This window comes from Prionailurus viverrinus, chromosome B3 (genome assembly GCF_022837055.1).
Source record: "Prionailurus viverrinus isolate Anna chromosome B3, UM_Priviv_1.0, whole genome shotgun sequence".
NCBI classification, from domain to species: domain Eukaryota; kingdom Metazoa; phylum Chordata; class Mammalia; order Carnivora; family Felidae; genus Prionailurus; species Prionailurus viverrinus.
In genome coordinates this window covers 2,219,999-2,247,050 of record NC_062566.1, presented here as the reverse complement: position 1 = coordinate 2,247,050, position 27,052 = coordinate 2,219,999, and the positions used below count along the sequence as shown (strand labels likewise).

Here is a 27,052-nt window from a genome sequence, read left to right as displayed (position 1 = left end):
CTATGTATGTGTCACCGCGCGCCATGCCCGCCCGCCCGCCCACCTACCTCCCCGCCGCTCCAGAGGGGGCTCGCAGAGCTGAGGACGCGCGCCACGCCGCTCAAGGTCTCTCTCTCCGCGCGCTCGCCGGCCGGCATCTGACGCGGGTGCCAGGGGCTCCGGGCACCTTGCAGTGGCCCTTCCCTCGGCCAGCCGGGACTCCGCAACCCAGTCGCCGCCGCCGCCGCGGCCACCGCCTGAGGGGACCCGCGGACAGGACGCCGGCAGGCGGAGGGGTGCGCGGCGCGCGCGCAGAGCGTCTCCCTCCGCTGCGCAGCGAGACCCGGGCCTCGCAGCCCCAGAAGCCCCCGGCTGCCTCGCCAGGTGCGCGGCACTGAAGTTCTCGCGGAAGGGAGTCCAACTCTTCGAGGTAACTGTCTCCTTCCCTTCCGGGGCGCCCGGCGAGCCGGCAGCGAGCCGCGGCTGGGGGGGCTGCGCTGCCTCGGTCTCCCCTCCGAGGAGGCGTGCGCCGGGGGCTCCCGACCGTTGCGTGCGCGGTGCAGTTGAGCAAACTTTCCGGCTGTTGCAGACTCCGCGTGAAGGGGGCAAACGAACGCGTGAGGAGGGGCTCTCGTCTGCCGCCCCCCCCCTCCCCCCGAAATTCAGGACTAGAGGACAGGGAGCTTTTACTCCAAACTCCCGTGTGTTTTCAAGCCGTAGGGTCCGGAACGAGCCCCGGTTGACAGAGCAGCAGCTTTCGAGTCGGGGGTTCAGATGCCCTGTGCTACTTTTGAGCTGGAGAAGTTGCTTCGTCTTTCTGAGCCTTGGCCTGTTCTGCCTAGAGGGAAAGGGGAGGCTCTTTGGCAGGATGGCTGGGGGATAAACGAAGTGACACGGGCAGCGTGTCAGGTACGCAGCAGGTGCCCAAGCAGAGGCTGCGCGAACCCATTGGTCCCACTTGCTTGGCCACTTGGCCTGCCCCAGGAGTCGCAGGGTGCCCAGACGGGTGGGGGAGAGCTGGGGGGGATTGGCAGAACCCAGGACCGGCCACTGAGCTGCCAGCAAGGGAGACGAGCTCTGAACATGCCACCAAGAAGGGACATCTCTCAAGGAAGAAGAGGGGAAATGAGGACACATGACCATGGGCAGTTTTGCTGTCTCTGGGTCCCTCTGCCTCTGAAGCCAGTGATGGTGGAGACTTTCTGTCCCTGGGGTTGGGTGGACAGTTGTCGACTGAACCTGTGTTCTAGGCCAGAGCAAACTGTGGGGCGGGGGTTCGCCTCCTCTTGGGAGACGGGACCCAACCCAAACTTTCCCATCATTCTACCCCTTGCAGTCCTGAGCAAGGTTGTGATAGGATTCTTCTAGGGTCTCGCCACTGAGGAGCCCAGGTCCCAGCATTCCGATAGGTGCATATGTCCCTGTTGTGTGGGGATGGTGGCCAGGAATAAAGGAAGATGCAAAGCTGAGCGGGTTAGTGTGGTGTTTCAGGTCCCAGACACTGAAGCAGGTGGGTATCTGACAGTCTAGGGGAACCCCGGACCTTGGAAACACATTGGAGAGAAAGTGAACCCAGAAAGATGTGATGACTTTCTAAAGGTCACCCATGACTTACCGGAAGGGCAGGACTCCTCCAACCCGGGTTTTCTGAGGCCCTCGTCCGTTGCTTGTCCTGATTTAAGAGTTCCGAAGTCTGGGCTCTAATTCTTGTGCCTTCCTTGCCTCTGGGTTGCCAAAGGAGAAGAGGCGATCGGATTGCCTGTGCCCCTGGGCACGGTGGTTTAAGGAGGTGTAGATCAGTGTCAGTCACTGAGCCTAGAACAGACTGCCCAGGAATGGAAGGGCCATCAGGGAGAAAACCCCCGAGGCCACGGGGGAGAAAACCCGAAGGAGGAGGGTGTTTCTACCCCGAAGGAAAAGGGCCCTCGGATTTAAAAAGTTTCGGATGAAGGCATTATCAGAAGGAAGAAAATGTTTCTCAAAGAAAATGCTGGCATGTTTCAGGTTACATCGAGCTTGAGTTTAAATTAGATGTATTTCTGTGCAGCTTCTCGTGCAACACCTGGTTCCTTCATTCATTCTCTGGTAACTAGTGAGCGCCACCTAGGTGCCAGGCTCTGTGCTCAGTGCTGGCCCATAGCGGGTCCTCAGTTAACGGTAGCTGTGATGACACAAGCACTTAGCACGGTGCCTGCCACGGGGCAAGTCCTCAGTAACTATTTGGTATTACTATTATTGCGACTACTAATTTTAATATTCAGGAGACATTTTTCTTTTCCTAGAATTGTCCGTGAAAATCCTACTTAAGTTAGGATTCTTTCTGTATTATTCGAAAGTCCTCTGGTCAATATAGGAGTAAAGAATCCACAGCGGGGAAATGGCAGAAATATTCTTAGTTATTTGCAAGGCGTCTCTGTGCGCTCGAGTGGCGAGACCCTGTGCCGTCTGCTGTGGGCCGCACCTGACTCCATGCCCCTTCTCACACCCACGCACACATTTCACCCCTGCGCCCCCTCTCACACACACCCCTGCATACTGAGTGGGGCACCCTCCATCCCCACATGCCCAGAACAGATTGTCCAACTCCCCAGTCAGAGAGAGAGCTCCAAGATAGTTGGTGGGGGAGAGCTGTGAGGGTGGAAGCCTGCCCGGCAAGGCAGACCTGCATTCACGTCCCAACTCAGCCACTTACTGGCTGCATGGTCTTTGAAGAGGTCCTTGCCCAGATCACAGGGCACCAGAAACCTGAATTCCTCCCCTCTAATGGTTTCTAGGCCCCCTTGGGGTCACAAACTGTAAGCTCAGGAGATTACTGATTTAGAATATTCTAAAACCGTAAAAGACTGTGTGTCCTAACTTTTTGTGTGGAATTTTTTCATGATGCCTTCTAGAACCTGGTCCCTCCCAAGCCCCTTGTTGGGCATTGGTAGGGCCTCAGCTGAGCCAGGGGAGGCCCACGGGCCTCTGCTTGGAGTCTCACTTTCAGTCTGTCTCTACTCCTGTTGGGACATGTAGCATAGAATGTGTCCATCGGCAGTTTAGGGGGGTGTAATGACATAGGAAAGAATAATCTCATAGTGCCTCTCATGCAGTAACAATAAGTATTGTTTCTGGAAACTTCTATCTCTGTTATATATTTCGCAGTCCTCTCTAAATGTGTATGTGTGTATAATATACACACAATATATACAAATTTGATGTTTATGTGATGTATTTCTTACTGCGGGTTGTGGTCAAAAAAGTTGGAAAGACACTGATCCTGATAACGTTTCTGTCTCTGAGAAATGCCGGCCTCGTGGCTCCGGCCGGCAGGTGCCCGTATATTCACACCTGGACTGGACCGTTAAGCATCTTGGGAGTGGAGACAGGAAGGGTGGAAGCTGGGGGTAGGAGTGAAAGTCAAGTTCAAGGCAGAGGGTCCAGAATCAGAGAGGAAACAATGCATGGAGGACAGACCTACTTGTAAGCGGAGTAGAAAAGGTGACAGGGCCAATGGGCTGCCCTGGGAAAGGGGATCTATCTGTGGGAACATCTGGAGACTGGAGTCATCCTCTCTGCTGTCACCAGGCGGCCTCTTGGCCATGCTGTGGGCCTGGACAGGAGCTTCACTGCTACCCTCCTTCCTTGAGAAAGCTCTGTTCTACCCATTCTTTTGGGTGAAGGGGGGCTGTGGCATCTCCCCTGGCTACTCTCCTCCCCCAAGACCCGTCCTGAGAGGAGGTCTGGGCCCCTGGGTGTAGTTGCAGATGGAGTCAACATTGCAGGGGAGGAGCTGCTGGGGGGTGGGGTGCAGGGCAGGGGTGGGGTTAGAGGGAGAGCTGGAGTGAGCTGGAGTGAGGCAGAGGGGGGACCAGAGAGAGGGGGAATTTGTAGGGAAACGGGAAAACGGTTCCTTTTTTCAAAAGTTGAATCCAGGGCAAGGACGGAAACTGTGGAGTTTACTTTTAAAAACTCAGAGCCTCCTTGTAAGCAGCTGAGTGTGTGTGTGTGTGTGTGTGTGTGTGTGTGTGTGTGCGCGCGCGCGCGCGTGAACATACTAGGAGGGCGGGCCCTGCGGGCTGGCCTGGACATATGAGAGGCGACTTTTCTCCCTCTCAATGGCCTTATAGTGTATCCTAAAGAAGCTTTTTGTTAAACTCATGAATCGGTGGATTTGGGGTGTGCCATGCTGGCCATCACGATTTGGATATTTGGTTACCTTTGAGGTTACATGTTTTTCCTTTTAAGACACACACCCAAAAAAGGAGCCACCTCTCCTGCGTCAGGTCTGTTTGGTGCAGGCCTTGCTCGTCTGTCTGTGATTGATTTGACTTGAGGGGTAAGGGTATGAAGGAGAAACTCAGGACTGGGCGGATGTGTAATCTCCAGCCTGGCAGACTGCGCCCCGTCAGCCCCACGACTCTGGGCCTGTGAGGTGGAACATGGAAGTTCCCAGACCACGGACATCCAGGGCCTTCAGGGCCTGTGATGACCCTCATGGAAGAGATCACGAAGGGGATGGAGGCCCAGATAGGAGAAGGTGCACGACCCAGGCCGGCCCAGAGCAGGCCAGAAGGATCTGGATGGGAACGTAAGCCATCGGGCCCTCATCCTGAAACATACCATGTCCATGGAAACCGTTCATTCATTCTGCCTTCAGCGGCATTTGCTACGTGCTACAGGCGTTGCAGTAAGGGTGTGTCAAGAATTCACTCTCCCTGCCCTCCGGCTGCTCATGGTCTAATGGGCAAGACAGGCTATAATCAACTTGACCCTGACCCCGCGTTCCTATCAAGCAGTAGTTCTCAACTGGGGAGCTGTTTTGCTCCCCAGGGAACATCTGGCCTTGTGTGGAGATATTTTTTGTCGTCACCCCAGGGAGGCGTGATGGTATTGGCATCTAGTGGACAGAGACCAGGGATGTTATTAAATATCTTAAAATGCACAGGACAGCACTTTCCTCCTACCGGTAGGGAATTCTCCAGCCCAAAATGCCAGTAGTGCCAAGACTGAGAAGTCCTGCTCCTGACCTTCATTTACTTATTGGGCCAGACCACGCCCAACTGTGTGCCACAGCAGGAAGACTGGAGGTGGGAGGGCAAGAAGGGAGGGTTTGGCAGGCAGTGAAGAGCGGACAACAAGAGAAAGAAAAAAGCCAGGCCACAATGGTAAAGTAGAAAGAACGTGGACCTTGGTAGGCCAGATGTAGGTTGAAATCCCAGCTGTGTGCCCTTGGTCAAGTCACTTGTTCTCTCTGAGCCTCAGTTTCCACATCTGGGAAATGAGGCTTGTCTGATGATTGAGAGAGTTCAAGATAAAGCGAATAAAGGACATGGCACAAAGTAGACTTACAATAAACCAGCAACTGCTGTTATCATCTTTGAGGCTTTTCAAGGTCCCACTGTGGAAAATTACAGCATCAGCAGGTGTGGACGTGGGATCACGAGGCCAAACAAGGTTGCTGTTTGGGGCACGGTTGCCACAGTAATGCCTTCTGGTTGGTGGGGGGGGGGGTGCTGTGTGTGCAGCACCTCCCCGCCCCCCTGCACACACAGCTCCCAGCAAGGGGTGAGAATCAGGGGGAGGGGCTTGCTCCAATGAGAAGGCCAATGTGTGCATCCTACAGTGTGGGCAGTGGGAGAAGCGTTGGACTTGAAGCCGCTTGAACCGGGCACTGACTGGCTGCATGATGTGGGCAAATTGCTTTGCCTCCCTGAGCCTCAGTTTTCTAATCTGTAAAATGGAGACACTAAGGCCTACTTTCGCAGGGCAAGATCCAGGGAGAAATTACTTCTAGGAAGGTGCCTTGTTGGGGGGGTGGGGCATCTATGAAGCCTAAGCAGAAATATTTTCTTTCTTTTTTTTTCTTAATTTTTTAAATGTCTTTATTTGTTTTTGAGAGAGAGAGCGAGTGGAAGAGGGGCAGAGAGAGAGAGAGGGAGACATAGAATCTGAAGCAGGCTCCAGGCTCTGAGCTGTCAGCACAGAGCCCGATGCGGGGCTCAAACTCATGAACTGTGAGATCATGACCTGAGCCAAAGTCGGACGCTCAACCGACTGAGCCACCCAGGAGCCCCAGCAGGAATCTTTTCTATCTGGTGTGCGCTGTTCCTAATCCAGTGCCTGGCACACACAGGCAGCCTGGTTGAATGAATGAATGAGCGGACCCTCGCACTATAAATTCCTTGCAATGCTTGAGAGAAGCTGTCCCAAACTTTGCCTCTCCTGCATCCCAAGCAAGCCTGAAGAAGCCAGGACCTATGTAGTTCCCAGTGGGTACCAGGCTCAGATTACAGCACCGGCAGCAGCGCCCTCTAGAGGGTACTGCAGTTACAGCCATGGAGTTGTCCCAACCACCAGAATGGAGCCCCACTGGGAGTGGGGGGTAATGGCGAGACATCGGAACAGAGGAAGCCCAAGCTACTGAAAAGAAGCTGATCCAAATCAGCATCAGGAACCCGGAGACTTACCTCAGTGCAGGCACATCCGTTTTCCCATCTGTGCGACAGGGCCTTTGCTCCACCACGTGGAGTGGAGCTTACAATATATCAAGGCCTAACTGAAAGTCACTAGCCAAAGGAGTGGATGTGGGAATTGCCAAGCTTCCCTGAGCCTCTGTTTTTAAGTCCCGAAGCATTAGATCAGAAAGGGACCCAGGGGACACCTAAATAAATCACCCATGTCCTTCATTATGCAGATGAGGAACCTGAGTCCTAAAGAGGGAGTTCGGGCTGCTCTCAGCAGAGCCACGGCTCCCATCAGGGCTGCTGAGGCTCCTGCTTCCATGTCACCTGTCACATTCAAACTAAAAGGAGGCACCTGATCACAGAAGCACTGTGCCCACCAGAACCCAACTATGGACACACTTCATCCTGGGGCCACCCATTGTCTACCCTTGGGCCACCTTCTGACTCGGCACCTCCCGAGCCCTTGCTGGTTCCAGGGCTGCTCTGGGGAAGAAAGCTCCTATAGGAGAAACGTCCAGGGTGAGGAGAAGCCCAGCCTCCCAGCTCCCTTAGAACACCTGGACTTCCTGATCCCAGCCTCCGCTCTTGATCACATCCAGGGGGTTTTCCCCAACCAAACCTGGACCTTGGCCTGACCTTCCCCTCCCTACTCCCCTCCTCCATCAGGTGCTCCAGGTGGCTCGGGAGAACACCTGGATTTTAGGATGACTCAGGAATGTAGTCGATGTTTGTCAGCTTTACAAGGGACTGACAAAGGGAAGCTGGGTGCCATCATCAGAAGTAGCCTCTGTCCCTAGAATCAGAGGCATTTGAGGAGCTTTGGAAAAAATGAGATTCTGCTTGGGAGGGGAGGAGAGGGGAGGAGAGGAATCTGTGCTTTGCAAAATCACGCCGGGTGATTCCAATGCAGTCCAGTTTCTGAACCCTTCGTGTAAAGCCCAAAGCAGTTCCTCTGGGTGCATTTGGTTCTAAGCCATCTCCTTGTAGCCCTGCCTCTGGGGGGGGGGGGGGGGGGTCACCTGCCCTCCCCCCGCCCCCCTGCAGGCAGAACTACAGCGTTTGCCCCCAGTGTGTCCTTTAGGGGAATGAGAAGGTCAAAGCCTGCTTCTCTGTCTCCTCCCTCCTGCCTGAGACAGGGGCTCTGCTTCCTTCACGTAGTTGTCCTTGACCCTGGATTGAAGTACATTTATCCCTAGAGGAGGATGAAGCTAGGCCAGGGTTCCCACGGTGGAACCCACAACATTTCCTGCAGAAATGGTCAATGCTCATTTCTTGGGAAAAGGGTCTCATCCCTGAGTGTCAAACAGAACAAAATGCACCCTTTTTCTGCAGGAATTCTCAGTATGCTGGTGGATATTGGAAATCTCCCAGAGTTTCTTACACCGAATTTAGCCAGGGAGCTCTCCTTGCCTAGAGCACACTGAGGGTCTACAGAGATGCTGATTTAAGCAATCAGCCAGGGCTGATCCTGCAGCAGGAATGAGGCAGCTGCACCAGGGCCCCAGGGGCAGACAGAGATGGGAGGACTTAAAAACTTAAATCTCTTAACACCCATCACTGACCCAGCAAGCCGTCTCCACCCCCAGAGCAAGGCGATGCCCGCCCTTTCCTTTTTCCACCTCATACCTGCCACCTTCTCTTTAAAGGCTGGCCATTTTAGTTCCATTGTTTCCCGGATTGAAAAACCTGGGAGGGAGGTGGAGCACCCAGTGTGGTCTCCTTGGGGATGGGAGAGTCCTGTCTGCAGACACATTCTCGCTGTGAGCCTGGCTCCCCCCTCCCAGTGCGAGGGCCAGTGGCCAGCGGCCTGACTTGGAGGGCCAGTGCTCTACTTGCTGTGAGCCTCCAGGGGGCGCCAGTATAATGTATGTTCCGTCCCCTGTGGAGTGAACTCCCGGCCCCTGGAGCTGAGCAAGGAAAAGCTGTGTCTGCATGCTTGTCTCTGTCCCCTGTCCTCATCGCTACAGCCTTGAGTGTCACCCCCAGCCCAGCCCCACACAGTTCATCAGGGGGCTGCTTCACCTCTGGGCCATTGATTCCCCTTGAAGCAGCCTCGTTCTGGGACTCCCCCTTCCAACCCGCAGTGACTTCTGCTTTTCTTGCTTTGCTAATGTTTTAGCAGAGTGGGTCTCCCTGGTGTGGGGGGACCTGACTGCATAAAGGGTCTCCACACCCAGTCCTGATGGAGAAGAGTGCTGTGGGGCTAGGTTGGGGGTGGAAGCAGCTTTATTAGCCAAGAAAAGACCTAGCACTGGCTTAGACCTCACCTCCTACTTCTTCCCCTGCCCACCTGCCCCCCCCCCCCCCGTTCTGCTCTTCTCCAGCTGCCATCTCAGTGGCCCAGGGGCCCCAGGGGCTTACCCACAGGGGTCAGTGAGACTCACCTATGCCAGGGAAGGCTCCAGCAACATTCAGTGGCTGGAAAATTGTGACTAGTCCAGCCCCCTCCTTAGTCACTGCAAGTGCCGTGTGGAGTGACCGACCCTTAGATGCTTGCAGCAATCAATCAGGCGATTTGCACATCCCTCCTCAGCCCTCTGGGGATTGCAGAGGCTCTCGGAAGACCTTCCACACTTGGAATAAAGCCCAGTCCCCTTCCTTGGCTCGGAGGCCCTCAGGCACTTGTCTCCCTTTCCCCCTCAGCATCCTGATTCACCTTCCCCTCACCCACCACCCTCCAGCAGATCCCACTTAATTCCTGCCTTAGGGCCTTTCGCCTCCTAGCCTCTTCCACCTGAAGCTCTTCCCACTTGGCTTTGCAAGGTTGACTCATCTTGGTCATTCGGGTCCAAATATGACCTCGTCCGTGAGGCCTTTCTTGACCACCCAGTTGAAAGAAGATGAACACACCCCGTGTCCCAGCAGCCCTGAGTTGCACTGTCTTTGCAGCTTATCACCATCTACAAGGTCCTGGTTGGTTGGTTTTCTTGGTGGTTGTCTGCACCCCCCCAGCCCCACCCAACCAAAAGCTGCACGGGGCATCATGCAGACGGTCTGACCGGATCATCTTGCTGTGAGACTCCAGAAAATGCTTAGCACACAGTAGGTGCTCAGTACAAGTGTGCTGACCAGACAAATGACTTCAGTACTTTTCAAACTGTGCTCCAGAGAGTCTAGAGTGGTGATGGGGCGTCTGCGACACCCCATAGGGGCCACAGGGGTGAATAGAGAGGTGGCAGTGATTGTAGGGGTCCCCATGTCAGATTTGATCAGAGCGACCCTGATTTTATGCCTTTTGGAAGCCACTGTTATGGGGCTTTCTACTCTTGTCAGAGATAAGAGAACGGACATCTGAAAAGGAGGATGTCCGGTAGAATGCTGAGTGAAATAAGCCCATCAGAGAAAGACAAATACCGTATGATCTCACTCATAGGTGGAATTTAAGAAACAAAACAAGCAAGGGGAAAAAGAGAGGCAAACCAAGAAACAGGCTCTTAACTACAGAGAACACACTGCTGGTCACCAGAGGGTAGGTGGGGGATGGGGAAAATCCGCGATGGGGATTAAGGAGGGAACTTGTGATGAGCACCGGGTGATGTATGGAAGTGTCGAATCACTATATTGTGCACCTGAAACTAACGTAACGCTGTATGTAACTATTCTCGAATTAAAATTAAATTAATATGTCCTGCCTAGGGGCATATGGCACTGGATAGTGTCAGAGCTAGAACTAGGTCCCAACTTCTTAACTCCCAGTGCTCTGTCCAAAGCAGCCCCCACCTATCCCGGCCACCTCAGCAGCCCCGTCTCCCGCTGGCCGTGGCTCAGAACGGCCACCAATGGGATCCAGCTAAGGAGAGAAGAAGCCACGTTCCATATGCCCGCCTCCCCCCTGCCCCCAGCCTCCCTTAGTAGTTCATGATAACTCGAACATCAAGGGGGAGCAGCTCCTTTTAGGAATGAATTTATATTTTTAGGTTCTATCACTGGGCTACCCAACATGGGCCATGGGCCTTCTGTCATTTCATTTCCAAGCTGTGGTGTCCCAGCGCTCCCTATGACATGGAGGAGGCAGGCCAGACCCCAGGGATAGGACGGAGACACGGTTCCCTGGCCTGGCAGAGTTCAGGGTCTTCATGACCCTGAAGATCTCAGTGGGCAACCTTTCTCAGCCTTCCCCATCCACACTGAACGCTGAATGGCATCTCTCCCCCAGCTGTCCTATGCGCCTGTCCTCTCAGACTCCCCCACCGTGGGCCTCCATATCTCCCTCCAGCCCTATCTTGTCTTTCTGCAATGGAGGGTCTAGCACATAGTCGCCTACGTTTTATTCCCAGCCCCCTTCCTGATTGTAGCACTTGCACTCCCAGAAGAATCCATCAGGCTATTGTCTTGTAGGAGTGGAAGTCAGGCAGATGAGCTCAAGGTCCAGTTGGGCCAATTCACCAGTGGTGGGAGCTTGCCAGATTTGACTGGTCTCAGTTTCCATATCTGTAAATCAGGTATACGGTCTCTTACCTCTTGAGTTTGTTGGGAAGATAAAATAACAGAGGTTAACCGAGGTACCTGGCCCAGAGCAAGTGTCCTCGAAGCAGTAACTGATGTTAATCATGAATATCCCTGGGTCATTCCTGGTATCTGAGAACGTGGGTTGGGTGGTCATGTGACTGCCTCTTTTTGCCCAACCTGAAGTTCCTCAGCTCCTTTCCTGACCACTTAGGCTCTTTTTTTTTTTTTTTTAATGTTTGTTTATTTTTGAGAGAGAGAGAGAGAGAGAGAGAGAGAGAGAGAGAGAGACAGAGTGTGAGTAGGGGAGGGCAGAGAGAGAGGGAGACACAGAATCCAAAGGAGGCTCCAGGCTCTGAGCTGTCAGCACAGAGTCCGACGCGGGGCTCGAACTCACGAACGGCGAGATCATGACCCGAGCTGAAGTCAGATGCCAAACCCACTGAGCCACCTAGGCGCCCCTGACCACTTAGGCTCTCAAGGCAGCCATGCAAACTTGGAACACAGAGGGATGTGGGGAATACAAGAAGAGGCGTATGCTTTTGCCACCCTGAAGCTAACTGGGGAACAGGGCAGGTCCCCTAACCTCCCCCCCTCCCCAGCCCCGGTAGCTGCAGCAAGCCCTGTTGTACCGAGGGGCCCCCACCACACCATTCCAGGGGGTATTGTTCCATTACGTTCCATGTGTAGGATGCCCCCCGGAGTGGGGCAGCGCACAGCCCCTTGCAGCTTTGCACAACAGCCCTGATCGTACCCATTCCTTCTGCTGCTGCCCCTTGGGACTGTACCACACCTACAAAGCAAGAAATTCCTTTTCAGGTGTTCTAACTGCCACCAGCTTTCAGGAGGCAGACAGCTTTCAGGAGGGAGGGAGGGGCTGGTATACTAGGACCAGGAGCCGCTTCTGGTCCCTCTGATCTCCTGCTCTAGGCCCTGTCCTTTCCTCCTGGAACTGGGGGAGCTAGGAAGTCTAACTGTCCTGGGAGAACCTTCGGTGGTTCTGAGCATGTTAAGACAGCTGAACAGCCTCAGTTGTGCCTCTGTTGAGACATCAGCCTTTCTTGGTCCTATGTGGACACTAGGAGAAAAGAGGCTCTGAGTCTCGATGGGCCAGAAAACTCAAAGAAACCTTCACTTCTGGGTTTTTGTTAATAAAATCCAGACCAGGATCTGGGATAGGTTTCTCCCTTCTCCTGGCTCCCTAGAATACAGAGAGCCACATTGTCAATCAGTGAGAACAGAAAGGGAAATGGAAGGGTCTGATGATGACGTGAGGGTCAAGGAGCCAAACCAAGAAAGACACAAAGATTGAGTTTAAAGGGGGCTCCTGGGTCACTCAGTCGGTTAAACGTCTGACTCTTGATTTCAGCTCAGGTCATGATCTCACGGTTTGTGGGATCGAGCCTTACAGTCAAGCTCTGTGCTGACAACGTGGAGCCTGCTTGGGGTTCCATCTCCTTCTCTCTCTGTCCTTCCCCCGCTCACATTCTCTCTCTCTCTCTCTCTCTCTCTCTCTCAAAATAAATAAATAAGCATTTTTTTAAAAAGTTAAAAAAAATATTGGGTTCAAAGGGCAGTTGAGAAAGATCTAGAAAAATCCATCAAGAACAATCCTGGTGAGACACCTGAATGGCCCAGTTGGTTACGCGTTTGACTCTTGATTTCTGCTCAGGTCATGATCTCACAGTTCATGGGTTCAAGCCCTGCATTGGGCTTCGTGCTGTCAGCGTGTGGAACCTGCTTGGGATTCTCTCTCTCTCTCTCCCTCTCTCCGTCCCTCCCCTGCTCATGCTCTCTCTCTCTCTCTGGCTCTCCAAATAAATAAATAAAAACTAAAAAATAATAATAATAATCCTGGTCTACACTTGCAGAGCCTGCTTGGGGTTCTCTTTCCCTCTCTCTCTGCTCCTCCCCCTGCTCGTGCTCACTCTTTCTCTCAAAATAAATAAATATTGGGGCGCCTGGGTGGCGCAGTCGGTTAAGCGTCCGACTTCAGCCAGGTCACGATCTCGCAGACCGGGAGTTCGAGCCCCGCGTCGGGCTCTGGGCTGATGGCTCGGAGCCTGGAGCCTGTTTCCGATTCTGTGTCTCCCTCTCTCTCTGCCCCTCCCCCGTTCATGCTCTGTCTCTCTCTGTCCCAAAAATAAATAAACGTTGAAAAAAAAAATTTTTTTTAATAAATAAATAAATATTTTAAAAAAGAAGAAAAAAAGAAAAGAGCAATCCCAGGGCTCCTGGCTGGCTCAGTTGGTAGAGCCTGTCACTCTTGATCTCAGGGTTGTGAGTCTGAGTCCCACATTGGGTGTAGAGATTACTTAAAAATAAAATACATATATATAAAAAAGACCAATTCCAAGGCATGACGCCTGAGTGGCACAGAGAAAAGAAAGGCAGGAGAGGGCCACCTGGGCGGCTCAGTCGGTTAAGTGTCTGACTCTCGGTTTCAGTTCAGGTTGTGATCTCACAGTTCACAAGTTCAAGCCTGGAGTCGGGCTCTGCGCTAACAGCGTGGAGCCTGCTTGGGATTCTCTCTCTCTCCCCGCTCTCTCTCTCTCTCTGCCCCTTTCCCGCTCATGTGTTTTCTCTCTCTCTCTCAAAAATAAATAAGCATTAAGAAAAAAAGGCAGGAGGGGCGCCTGGGTGGCGCAGTCGGTTAAGCGTCCAACTTCAGCCAGGTCACAATCTCGCGGTCTGTGAGTTCGAGCCCCGCGTCGGGCTCTGGGCTGATGGCTCGGAGCCTGGAGCCTGTTTCGGATTCTGTGTCTCCCTCTCTCCCTGCCCCTGCCCCACTTGCAGTCTGCCTCTCTCTCTCCCTCTCTCTCTCTCTCAAAAATAAATAAAACAGGGGCGCCTGGGTGGCGCAGTCGGTTAAGCGTCCAACTTCAGCCAGGTCACGATCTCGCGGTCCGGGAGTTCGAGCCCCGCGTCGGGCTCTGGGCTGATGGCTCAGAGCCTGGAGCCTGTTTCCGATTCTGTGTCTCCCTCTCTCTCTGCCCCTCCCCCGTTCATGCTCTGTCTCTCTCTGTCCCAAAAAATAAATAAATGTTGAAAAAAAAAATTTAAAAAAAAAAAAAAGAAAAAGAAAAAAAGGCAGGAAAGATTTAGGTCAGACATGAGAAACAATTTTCGAAAGAAATCGAAATCATCCTGAAGTTGACTACCAAGTAAGGTTTGGCAATCTCCTCTTTCAGAAGTGTTTTCAGGAGTAGTAGTAGCAGTAGTAAAAAGGTTACCTATCGTATTAGTTTCCTGGGCTGCCATAACAAAGCACCACAAAGAACCACAAACGGTGGCTTAAAATGACAGAAATGTATTGTCTCACGTCTAGCCAGAAGCCCAAAGTCAAGGTCTCTTCGGGGCCATGCTCCTTAAACATGTAGAAGAGGCTCCTTCCTTGCCTCTTCCCAGCTTCAGGTAACGGCCCGGCCAGTTTTTGGCATTCCTGGGCCCGCCTTGTCTCACTCTGGCCTCTGCCTCCGTGGTCACATGACGCTCTCCATGCGGGCCTGGGTCGTCACTCACCGTTTCCCCTTCTTCTGAGGACGCCGGTCGTACTGGATTCAGGACCCATCCTAATGACCTCACCTTAACGTGACTACGTCTGCAAAGACCCTATTTCCAGATGAGGTCACATTCACAGACTGGGGCTTAAGGCTTCCACATCCTTTTTGGGGGGTGGGGAACTTGGTTCAACCCATAACACCCTTATTGACATGCTACTGTATTTTGTACTTGGCTTCATTTCTGAGATGTACGAGAAGTTCTATCAAATTAAATAAATGACACGTCCTCTGATTCATCAGTGCTTTTATGTAACCAGAGACTGGGCATGTTGAGTAGAAAGGATTTAAATGTTGTCACATAACCTGGAGCAGCAGGAAGCTCTATGAAGTAGGTCTGATTATCCCCATTTTGTAAATGGTGAAACCGAGGCACGACTGATAAGTGATAGGGTCAGGATTCGAACTCGTGACTGTCTGATTCCAAAGTTCATGGTTTCCAGCTATTTCATGCCTAGAGAGAAGGTGAATTTCTCAGATTGGACCCAGGCAAAGAGAAGCAAAGGGGCAAGTCGCCTAGTCTGGGGCCCATCCATCCATCACGGTGTATGTCCAATAAAGCTTTGCTCATTCTGGCATGCCATGCCTATGAACGTCATGGGCATTCGTTGGCTCACAGACAGGACCACCTTTGGAAGAGAGTCATGAGCTGGAGAGACCTTGGACCCAGAGTCTGTTGAACACCTAACTGTAACAGGAGAAAATACTGTCTCTCAGTACATTCCCCAGAGTTTTAATACATAGAGAACTTTCCCCTCTCCTCCAACCCCCACCCCCGCTCCCTCCCCACCCCCACCCCCTGCTGGCTATCACCTTGGTCACCAGGGAGTTTATTGGCTTTGACACACAAGCTCCAGTTCTAATGGCCTGCCAGGGCTGGAATTTATTTTCTCCTGTGGTTGTCCTGAATGCAGATTTTTTTTTTTAAAGGATATAAAATTTCATTTTATTTTTGGAAGCACTTTGCCTTTGAAAAACAGTAAAGGGCATCATACAAAGTTTAGGAAATATAAACACGCAAAAATGGAAAAAATAAAAATCTACCATAAACCTAACACCCAAAGATAACCAGAGTTAAATCTATGTATATCTTTTGGGTCTTCCCCGCCCCGTGAATAGACACACTAAAAGGGAATGGAGTTGTGTTCTGCATAACATTTTGCAGTTTGCTTTCTCGTGTGAGTGCGTTTGCAAGTCAGTAAGCGGTTTTCCATAATTAGAACATTCTATGTGCCAGGCTGTCTATGGGACACAGTGGGGAATACACAAGGCGGAGGAAGTCTGCCCTGCCCTCGAGGAGAGCCCACGGTCCCGGTGGGAGAAAGCCATGTCTGCAATGAAAACTAAGTATGAAGCAGAGAGCCCCAGGCCTTGTCCCAGCACGACAGCTGTCTGTGCAGCTGTGGGTGGATTTTTCCACCCTCCTTCCAGCAGGGAAGGTAGGCACTGCTGCTCTACCAAGCTAAGATGGGTGTGAGGCTCAGCTACCGTGCAGTGATAGTTACTGAGAGAGAGCACGCTTCCATGAGGAAGTCTGCAGGTGCCTGGGTGGCTCAGTCGGTTAAATATCCGACTTCGGCTCAGGTCATGATCTTGAGATCTGTGAGTTCGAGCCCCGCGTCGGGCTCTGTGCCGACAGCTCAGAGCATGAGGAAGTCTGCAGGCTCTCCCAGGTCTGGGGCATCTGTACCCTGCAAGCCGGAGACAAGAGACTCAAATTTGCTTCTCCCAGGGAAGGCCTCACTTCCCTTGTGCCTCTCATGGTATGGGCCTCTTGAAGAGCCAAGCATGTTCCTAGTTTTAGTAAGTATTGCTCATATAAGATAGCCCTTCTCACAAGCCAATTAATTCATCTGCTGCTCAGATAAAGAAATAACCCAGCCCAGGGGCACCTGGGTGGCTCAGTCGGTTAAGCAAGCATCGGACTCTTGATCTCAGCTCAGGTCTTGATCTCAGAGTTGTGAGTTCAAGCCCTGAGTTGGGTTTCACACCCAGCGTGAAGCCCACTTTAAAAAAAATTAAAAAACAGGGGCGCCTGGGCGGCTCGGTCAGTAAAGTGTCCAACTTCGGCTCAGGTCATGATCTCACCGTTTGTGAGTTCGAGCCCCACATCGGGCTCTGTGCTGACAGCTCAGAGCCTGGAGCCTGTTTCGGATTCTGTGTCTCCCTCTCTCTCTGCTCGCACTCTGTCTCTCTCTCTCTCTCAAAAATAAATAAACATTAAAAATAAATAAATAAATAAATAAATAAATAAATAAAATAACCCAGCCCAGAAATGGAAAAAGACAATTGTATTTGATTCATTTAGAAAGAGTGTGAGGGGGCCCCAACATGGCGCCCTCTGAAGAAATTTTCAAGGGAAATGTTGATCATACCTGGTTTCCACCTCCTGTGGCTTTGGACCCCACCCCCGTGACAAAGCAGGCCCCCCTAAATGCTGAAGGCAGTGTGGTACCTGGCAGGGCCCTGAGTGCACGAAGTTCTCCTTGAATATATAAAGCACTCCAGGAAAAAAAAATGGAATCTATCCAATTGGACTGGCACATGAAATCTCTAGATAGTGGGTTAAATAGGGATATTGATTTTCCTCGTCAAAAGGACAGACAGTCATCAAATTCATAGGGACAGAAAGTAGAACAGTGGTTGCCGGGGACTGGGGGAGGGGGAAACAGGAGTTACTGTCCAATGGGGACAGAGTTTCGGTTTGGCAGACGGTGGTGAGGGTTGCACAATAATGTGACAATGTGAATGTACCTCGCGTCACAGCACCGTAAAATACGCGCAGAATAGTTAAGATGGTGAATCTTGTGGCTTGCGTGTTTCACCACAATTCCCTTTAAAATAATTTAAAACAGCAGCAACAACAACACAAAAGGAAAGGTGGCTTTCTTGTGAGGCCCACGTGGCTGAAGGAACACTGGCGGGAGGAGCCGGGAGGCAGCAGACAGAGTGAGTCCCTAGAAGGCGTTTTCTGGAAGGCGGCTGCGCTGGCATCCTGTCGGGAGGCTATTAGGCACTGTAATCCTGACAGCCTTGCAGGGCAGAGTCACACAGCCAGAAAAGGCTGGCCGAGGACTAGGGACACGCCGGAGGCAGCTGGAAGGGGAGGAAAGAAGGCCAGGTGCCACATCCTATGTCAGTTGCTTCACAGCTCGTTGCCAGCTATTGTGGAACAAATTGAGAGTCAGAGGGGGTCTGTGAGGGGCTCAGAGAGCAAGCTCTTTGGGGTTTTCAGCCTTACTCTGCAGCTCCAAGGTGCTCTGAGTCAAACTCTGAAGCTTAACCCGACCCGTGGGAGGACTCTTGCAGCAGGCACGCGGCAAATGTCCGCTGATGGAATCCGTGCTTTCAGGCTGGTTCCGTAGATTGTCAAAGGCTTCGTTTGGATGATGAGAATAAACTGACAGGCTCCATCCTCGACACCTGCCCCCGTCGCCAGCATCTGTGTGGGAAGCAGAGCCCTGGTGAGGAGTTAGACCCGCTTGGGCTTGAGTCCTGGCCCCCTGCCACTCCCTGGCTATGGGATTTGAGATAAGTTATTGACTTGCTCTGAGCCTCTGTCCCCTCCATTCTAAAATGACGCCAGGAGCAGTGTGCCCTCCCAGGCCAATCGTGAGCATTGAAGGAGATGATGCGTTTGTTCAGACTGCTGTTGGGCAGCATGCTGGCTTGGGGTCAACTTTCAGTACGTGGCAATATTTAGGGGAAATGGTGGTGGTGGGCGCTCAGGCATGAGGGAGACCCAAGGAAGAATGAGCCTGGTCCGCACCCTGTTGGGTGCGGTGTCCTCACAGAGGCAGATAAATGCTGCAAGCCGTGTGTGATCCTGCTCCCACGGAGGAGGGTGAACTTGGTCATGATGGGGCACCAGGGAGACTTCACAGAGGCGTAGCCAGCCAACAGCTGGAGCAGAAGCTTCAGTTTCCTTCTGACGCACCTCAGATCAGGTCTTTCCTGGACCCCCGAGAGCCTCCCCATCACCTACAAAATGAAACCAGGTTCACTAGCCTAATTATGAAGGTTCTTCAGAATCTGGCCCAGCCTTGTTTCTGACTTTATTCGATCCTATACCACTTGGATCTACTCCTTTCTCCATGCCTTTGTCCGTGCCTTTCTCCCTCCTAGAATGCCCTTTCCCTCTACCATAGGGTCTTGTCTGTCAAGGCTCAGCTCAAATGTCACCTCTTCTTCAAAGCCCCTCCAGGCCCTCCAAACAGGAGGGATTTCTGCATTTTCTTAGCTCTGGAACTTTCTCATTGAGAGCAGCCCTTCCTGTCATTGTAAGGCTTATTCATACATCGTATCTCCCGTCCCACACCATCCATCTTATCTCTCATGGATTCACACGGGCCCATCCTTAGGTCCCCCTCAGCACCTACTACAGAGGTTCCCCTGTGGTGGGAGTTTGACAGAGGAAAGGAGGGAGGGACGTAAGGCAAGAAATGCTTGGAGCTTTTCCAGGTGAGAGGCAATTATACCTTCCACAGGAGAGCTAAAAAAGAATCCTCAGCTCTTCAGAGCACATGCCCCAAGAAGGGACAGCAGTGTGGGTGACGGATGGCCATGGGCTGAAGGTGTCTTGTCCACTGTCCCATCAGCCAACCCTGAACCACGCTGGGCAGGACGGGCTAACCTGAAGGAGCAGTTTCAGGAGGTCTCCAAGACCACGTTCTCATTCAGGAAGTTCTTTAGAAGGATGCTCAGAAGTCAGCAGAGCTGTTCTACTCATGGTTTTGGTGTTTTCTAGCAAAAGAATACAGATCAATGAGCAAAGCAAAGAGGCCCGTAGGAAAGCATCCCAGGGTGACCAGCTGTGTTCGCCCAGGGGAGTCGTGTGGACAGCACACAGGGTGACACAACACGGAGCACTGCCAACCAGGGAAGCTCACCGAGCCTCGGTGTCAGGAGTTTTTAGAGGGGGGGAGGGGGGGGGAGTGGTCACGTGGCTGACTGCCCAAATGGTTGACCTTCGTCTCCCGCACCTCCAGAGGTCAAGTTGATACCGTATGACCCAAGACGCATAGGTCACATTGTTAGCATAGACTATCCAGTGTGCCCTAAGGCCCCCAAGAAAACTTAAAGGTCCCCTCCTAAAAGCTGGGTCCACAGCTCCCATTGTCTCTCAAAGAGGAGCATGACCCAAAAGGAGTTAATGGCTGTTCTCCAGGAGTCTTTCCCAGTCCTGGAACCGAGGCATGCAAAGTAGAATCAAAAGAATGAGGCTTGACTCCAGTGATCCATTTTCCTTCTTACCCTTGACTAGACCCTAGGAACGAAACTCATAGAACCTGATCATCTGCCCCACAAGTTTAAGGGGTTGGGTCAGCTGCTCCCCGTTTCCTGCCTGCCACTTGCCAGGCATCTGGCCCTCTGCCTGCCCAGGGACTCGACTCTAACCCCAAACACCTGATGGCCCTTTCTGACAAGCAGACATTTCCAACAGGACTCTCAGCTTCCAGAAACCTCTACTGAAGATCATTTTTGAAAGCTGGGCTCCATTTTCAGCCAGGGAGGCCACTGAGGAGTCACACTGGGTCCCCTAGCCCCTTTCCCAAACCCCATCAGGAAGGAGCTCTCTGTTCTGCCAGGTTGGCGGTCAGCACCACGCGGAGGGAAGTCAGCTCTTGGCCCGGGATCCCTGCCCCAAAAAGGGTGCTTGTGCTTGATGGAAAGTTTGGGCTGAAGGACACTCCTTTCCAAAATCCCAGGTTCGATATTTACACAATGTCTGAAATTAATGCAGAGAAAACCTCTAAGTGCCCGGCTGGAAGGGGAGGCTGAGAACAGGAAGGGGCGGGGCCCAAACCCTAGGTTTTTTTCCACAGAGAGAACAGGGCAAAACTAAATGTCCCTGGGTGAGTGAAGAGGAACCAATAAGTATGCCATGTATCCCTCCACTTTAAACTGGTTTTCCTGGGAATTTGCAATGGAGAGTGGGGACAGGGGGGCATAATGGGGAAAGGTTGGTGGTGTTGAGCTGAATTCTGCCTTCAAGTGCCCCCACCCTTGTCCAGGCATATGCTTCAGGGCCGGGGTGGCCACAGGCACGCAACCCTTAGGAAGCACCACCCATGGCCAGCCTTTCTTCTCAGCTCCTGGACTCAGCCTCCCTCCCAGCTCCTTGGAAGTGCAGCCTTTGTCGTGTTCTGTTTTGTTCCTGGATGATGTCTCTGGAGTCGCTCACCACTCCCTGCCTGGCCATCCTGCCCCACTCTTGGTCCCCTCCTAGCAGGAGAGGAGCATGAACAGATGTTTCCATGGGCCATGTATGGATGTTGCCACGGGCTACGGGAATGCTCCAGACTCCCCTGACAGCCCCTGCTCACAGCTGCCCTTTCTCCAGGACTGAGGAGGCAGGAATGCTCTACAATCAGGTGACATTCAACAGTTACGATCAGTCTTAAGCTTTCCACACCTTCCACTCCCAACCTTAATCCGGAAGGGGCATTGCCCATTCATTAACAGCCATCCGTTCATTTATTCAGTGACTATTTCTTGTTTACCTACTACCGTGCCAGGCATTATTCTAGGCACTGGAAATATAGCAGTGAGCAAACCAGACAAAAGTCCCTGCCCTCACGGAGTGTATGTTCCAGTAGGGGAAACAAGGAATAAGCAAGAAAGGACATTAATTTCCAATAATAATAATATCGATAAACAACATCAGGGAGGCTCTGGGTGGTGGTGAGAGAACAGGGCGCTCAGGGAAGGGACATTGGGACTGAGCCTGGAATGCTGAAAAGTGGCCAGGTAGGGAAAGATCCACAAGCGTGTGCCAGAAAGAAGGAAGGACAGTTACAAAAGCCCTTACAAGGAAACAAGTCTTTGTGTTTAAGGAACAGCTAGAGGGGCGCCTGGCTGGCTCAGTCAGAAGAGCTTGCTCTCCGGGTCATGAGTTCGAGCCCCACATGGGGTGTAGAGATCACTTAAATAAATAAAACTTAGGAAAAAAAAAAAGGAGCGGCTAGAATATGGCTGGAAATAGAACTCTGAGATGTGGCACGATCAGGAGCAGAGGCAGATCGCGTAACGCCTTGTAGGCCGTGGCGGAGGGCTGGCTTTCACTCCAACGACATTCATCCTGCTTTGCCAGGACGTACATAGGCCAAGCTTCCCTTTGCCTCAGCCATCCCTTCTGACCTGTGCTTCCAACGTGATACAGGCTCCCTCCCTCCCCATTCCTGTCACCTCACACAAGAGGATCTGACTCCCCGGGGGACATAGAAACTTCTGTTTTGTGATTTGGAAGGAACAAGAGGAAGTTCAGAACGTCATTTGCTGCCTCTCCTCCTGACTGGAAGTTAGCCATTTCCAGAGGCCTCACCCATAGACTTTCTGGCCAGAGATGCCAAGACGCTTGCCCAAGTTCACCCAAATAGCAAGTTATAGGTCAAGGGTGTGAATTCAGGTTGCATTCTTAAGGTATCCACCTTCTCCCATACCATATCATAGGTTTCCCATGTTTGAGAAATGTGAGAAGAGGCCATTTTAGGATATTGCAAAGAGCCTGTGTTCAAAGTAGACCCCAGAGAGCAGATAAGGAACAGCGTATCTCTTGTCACGACAGATCCAAGCCAAACAGTGATTACTACCAAGGACATTTATCAGTGGGTGAAGGAAATCAAGACAGGCCAGAGAGGAAAGAAATCGATGTCCTCTAAAGTCTTATATGTGCTCCGTGCCCTGACCAGGGTCTCCTCCTTTCTGTTCCATGTTGTGCTCACCACCCCCCTCCACAGGCAGGACCTTCACCTACAAGACCACATGTGCCTTCAGCAAAGTGAGGGCAGATTTGTTTTTATTGTGGAACCAGCATCCTGCTAAGCCCCTGGTCACGACGGTGAGGTTGGCCACTGATCGGCATTGGCAGAAACAGCTCCTTGGGCTAATTTCTGAAGCTGACGTTCAGAAAGGGCTTCCTTCCCTTAGCTCCCCTGTCCCTGCCCCTGTGGGATCAGCAGCACAGGAAGCAGCAAGGAGTTGGCCAGCTCTTCCAGCTGCCAGAGGCCAGGGTCCTCCATGGCAGAGTGGGACAGCAAGAAAGGCCCAGAAGACCCAGCTCAAGGGAGGGCTCTACTGGCTTTCCTCCTGAGTTGGCTGATGGGAATCCAGCTACACCAAGTGATATTCATGTTTTTGCAGGTACACTGGCTGAGACAAGACCCGTTTAATCAGGAATGGCTCGGTTAGAGCTTTTTACTTTTGAATTTTTATTAAAACAATTTTTAACGTCGGGGCACCTGGGTGGCTCCGTCAGTTAAGCGTCCGACTTTGGCTCAGGTCATGATCTTGCAGTTTGTGAGTTTGAGCCCCATGTCGGGCTCTGTGCTGACTCTCAGAGCCTGGAGCCTGCTTCGGATTCTGTGTCTCCCTCTCTCTCTGCCCCTCCCCTGCTTATTTTCTGTCTATCTGTCTCTCAATAATAAATAAACATTTAAAAAAAACTTTAAAAAACTAAAAAAAAAACATTGAACTTTTTTAACGTTTATTTATTATTGAGAGACAGAGCTCGAGTAGAGAGACACGGAATCTGAAGCAAGGCTCCAGGCTCTGAGCTGTCAGCATACAGCCCGATGCGGGGCTTGAACTCGCAAACCGTGAGATCATGACCTGAGCCAAAGCCAATCACCCAACCAACTGAGCCACCCAGGCGCCCTCTGATTAGAGCTTTTTAAAAACCCACCTGAAAATTCCTGGAAGGAAGTTAGCAAGGACCACCTGCAGTTCTGCAAGCAGAACTGGATTTGTGTAGCGGCCATCCTTCTTCCTCGAGCATCTTCCCTGACAGGCTTTGGGGAGGAGCCGCCATGTTGGGCTGCAGGAAGCAGTCCTCCTGGGGTTTCTGGGGGCACAGGGAGAGCCAGGACTGGGGACACCTGCAGGACTCCTCCCTGCGGATGGATGGTCCAAGAGTGGGTTAGGGCTCTCACTTGGGAACTCACTCCGCCCCCCAGACTCGACCCTGCATGAACGGTTGTCAAGAATTTAAGATGCGTCAGTGACAGCAGAGCAAATAACAAAATCAGAAAAAGGAAATCAAAGATATGGAAAAAGACACGGGTAGAGAGAGACTAAGGAATGGGAGGAAGAGGGAGAGAGGAGAAAGAGGAGGAAATACAAAAAGAATATTCACATGCACAAAAAATACCTTCACAATTCTCATGGGGGTGAAGCTTGCGTTGTGATTCCAGTTTACAGATGGGAAAACTGAGGGCTTCCATGGGTTCCCCCGTGAGTTAGGACAGAGCTAGGACTGTAATCAGCTTCCTGGCTCCCCCTTTCCATACCTTCCCACCATGTCTGGTTAGAGTATATGGAAAATTAGGAGGTGTGTTCGGGGTCACTCTGGCTAGATGTGTCCTTGGTGTGGGACTCCTGCCCCTTCTCTATGCTGGGTTTGAAATCCCAGTGTTAAGTGCATATGTAATACTGTTATGCACAGATGTAGGAAGGGGCTTGTCCATGAACAACAAGAGACATGGTTGTGAGATTAGCCTGCAAATAAGTGATATGATGGAGGCCGTGGCTGGAGGAATGGGTGACCTTGGTCCTTTTCAATCCTTTCCTCAGGACTTAAGTCACAGACATAGAGCTGCTTAGTTACTGACAAATCTTACTGGTCAATCAGTCTACCAAATTCCAGTGTCCGCCGGTTCATCAATAAGTAGTATCGAAAATCATTTTTGTTGTTCCCAGCGCTGTGTGAGTTAACACAGAGGGAATTCTTTTTTTTTTTTTTAACTTAAAACTTGTCTTTCATCCTTAAGGAGGTCATGATCTGCATGATGAGGCAAAGCCAGCATCTATAGGAGAAAAAAGAAAGTGCTAACCTGACTGTAGCCCAGTTGTGAGAGGAGAGCCAGCCTTGTTCTTTATTTAGTATTAGTTACTTCCAGTAGTGTGCTGATAAGCCCACTCCCAAAAAGGGAGAGCAAGACAGAAGTCCCCGTTTGTAGTGTTCCCTCATTTCCGTGCCAGAAATGTTCCCATCATGTTGTGAAAACGTTGTGATGTTGTTGAAAACGGAGTTGGGAAGAGATATCCAAAATTGTCTCTGGCCAGCCAGTGCGGGCTGGCTGTGGCATCCCAGTAGTTCTCCCTGGGGCCCTGGGAAGGGAAGACCCTATTTGTCACACCCCTGGGCTGTACATGGGCTGTGACCTTCCCAAAGTCACATGCCATTATTGGGACGCTGGCATGAATCAACACAGCCATGTACATCACAGGCGAGCAGTATGTATCTCTCTAGCTGAGATGTGCTGAATGCAAAATGGGAGTGGTCTACCCCCAAAAGCCATGCACCTCATAGATGCTTAGCCTCCAGCACCCCTTCTCCTCCTTCAGAGGCCTAGGGTGCTTAGGCTTCCATTTATTCATTCATTCATTCAGCAGATATTTCCTGATTGACCTCTCTCTGGGCTGGGTGCTCTGCCGGGGGCTGGGGAGACAGGGAGACACAAGACAGATGTGGCCACTGCCTTGTAGAGTTTACAACATGGGATGATGATGACCACGCCCCTAGTTCTGGTCCTGGTTCCATCTTCAACTTACTATGTGGCCTTGAACAAATCCCTTAACTTCTTTGGACCTCCGTTTCTTCACCTGTAAAATGAAGGAGTTGAACTTGACATGCACTAACGTCTGTGGCTCCAGGAAGGAGGGCGAGATCTGGAAGGTACATGAGGAAGAGTTGAAGGAATTGGGCAGCTCATGGGAGAAGACAGGACCCCTGAAGATCTGGCATGAGTCCCTTGCAAGAGGGATGGACATTTTTTTTTTTTAATTTTTTTTTTTAACGTTTATTTTTGAGACAGAGAGAGACAGAGCATGAACGGGGGAGGGGCAGAGAGAGAGGGAGACACAGAATCAGAAGCAGGCTCCAGGCTCTGAGCCATCAGCCCAGAGCCCGGCGCGGGGCTCGAACTCACAGACCGCAAGATCGTGACCTGGCTGAAGTCGGACGCTTAACCCACTGCGCCACCCAGGCGCCCCGGGATGGACATTTTTATTGCGGTCCCTGAGAGTAGAGCTTGTGGGTCGAAAGTATAATGGGGGTGGGTTATTCAGACCCCAGCTTGGAAGATGTTGAACACCATCCCAGCTGCCCAGCCATGGCATGAGCCACCTTGTGAATGGGCACCTCCTATTCAGTTAGAGACTGCAGACCACATGCCTCAGATGCACGTGAACAGGATCCCTGGCAGGGAGGTCACGGCTGTGAAGCCCCAGCCGCTGGGTGCTCTTCCAGCCCACACATCTGGAGAGGCTCACCCAGTCCTGCCACCAGGGACGGGGGGGGGGGGGGGGGGGTGGGGGCAGTGGTGCTGACAGATGCCTACTGAGTTCCGAGCTGGAGACACGGCCCCCACCCTCAAAAGGGAACCTGACTGTCACATTATCTCTCTCAGTCTTGAAACAGCCATGGGGGTGGGTCCTGTGTTATTAAAGTAGGAGGTGGCCACGCCAGGACCAGGACTGGATACTTCCGGCCTGGGGGGGAGCAGGGTGTGCCTCAGGTCCGGGGGTCTCCACTGCACGGTGCGGGAACAGAGAGATTCAAGGCAAGCGGGTAAGCTGCCCACCCAGTGTCTTAATCGGGTGGAGTAAAGGCTAAGGCCACGGCTAGGTTGGCACCCGACCACGTGACAGAGGCTAGCTGACGAGGAGGCGGAGGGTTTCCCTATCTACACGCACACGCACCCTAAGCTCAGTTTAAAAGCCCCGCTAAGCTTGCTTTCCCCCGTCGGGTCTCCTAGCACTTCTCTCCCAAGGAAGCCAGCTCCTTGACGACCAACCCAACCACACACGGAACCCCTCGCACCCCGGCCTTCGTCCAGCACCCATTTCCTGCTCCCCCAAACTCCTCTTTCCCCTTCCTTTCTGACGCCCCTGTCCCCTTGCTCTGCCCTGGCCACACATTCCCCCTCGCCTCCACCTGGCTTTGCTTCCCATGGAGAAAGGCCTCCCTGTTGACCGTCTGGCAGTGCCCACCTCCTTCCATAAAAGACTCAGTGAGTCCTGGAGACACTTGGAACCCAGACAGAATGGAATTTCTCCCTATTTTCTTTACAGCTGAGAAAACACACACACACACACACACACACACACACACACACACACACACAAGAGCATATTTATTGCGATGTTTCTAGCCCAAAGTTTGTCTTTAAAAAAAAAAAAGAAGAAGAAGAAATAAAATTAGTTTCTCTGCCCAGTCCACCCCTACCCCAAGCCTCCACCCTTTTCATTCCTGGTCGAGGCCAAGGAGAAACACAGAGCGGGCCCAAGCCCCACAGAGAAGCACTGCATCCCAGACAATATCAGTCTTGTTCACAGAGTTTGGGAAGAAACACACCTCCGAAAACATACACAAAATTTCCCAGTGGAGGGTGTTCTGAGGGAAGAACAGGCGGGCCCTGTGTCTGGACACAGTATCCCTGAGGCTCTGGGAAGAGAGGAGCCCACAAGTCTAGCCCCCTCCCCAGACCGGAGGGGACACCTTACCCTTTTAGCCTCAGTGGGGCCGGGGGTGTCACACCGGGCCTGAACAGGAGTGCCCACAACTCAGTGGCCCCTCACAGTCCCAGCACCTGGAACCCCAGAGATCGTTTTTTGAAGGCA

The 27,052-nt window shown here is 52.2% G+C and overlaps 1 protein-coding gene across 3 annotated transcripts in view; it reads left to right on the top strand.

Moving 5' to 3' along the window:
• Window positions 1-347: 347 nt before the first annotated feature.
• ACAN (aggrecan) overlaps window positions 348-27,052 on the top strand; it is a 67,895-nt gene continuing 41,190 nt past the window's right edge. For all 3 annotated transcript variants that reach the window (XM_047860967.1, XM_047860968.1, XM_047860966.1), the window contains exon 1: window positions 348-409. The gene's annotated coding sequence lies outside the window, so the exon portion shown is untranslated. The remainder of the gene's footprint in view (window positions 410-27,052) is intronic.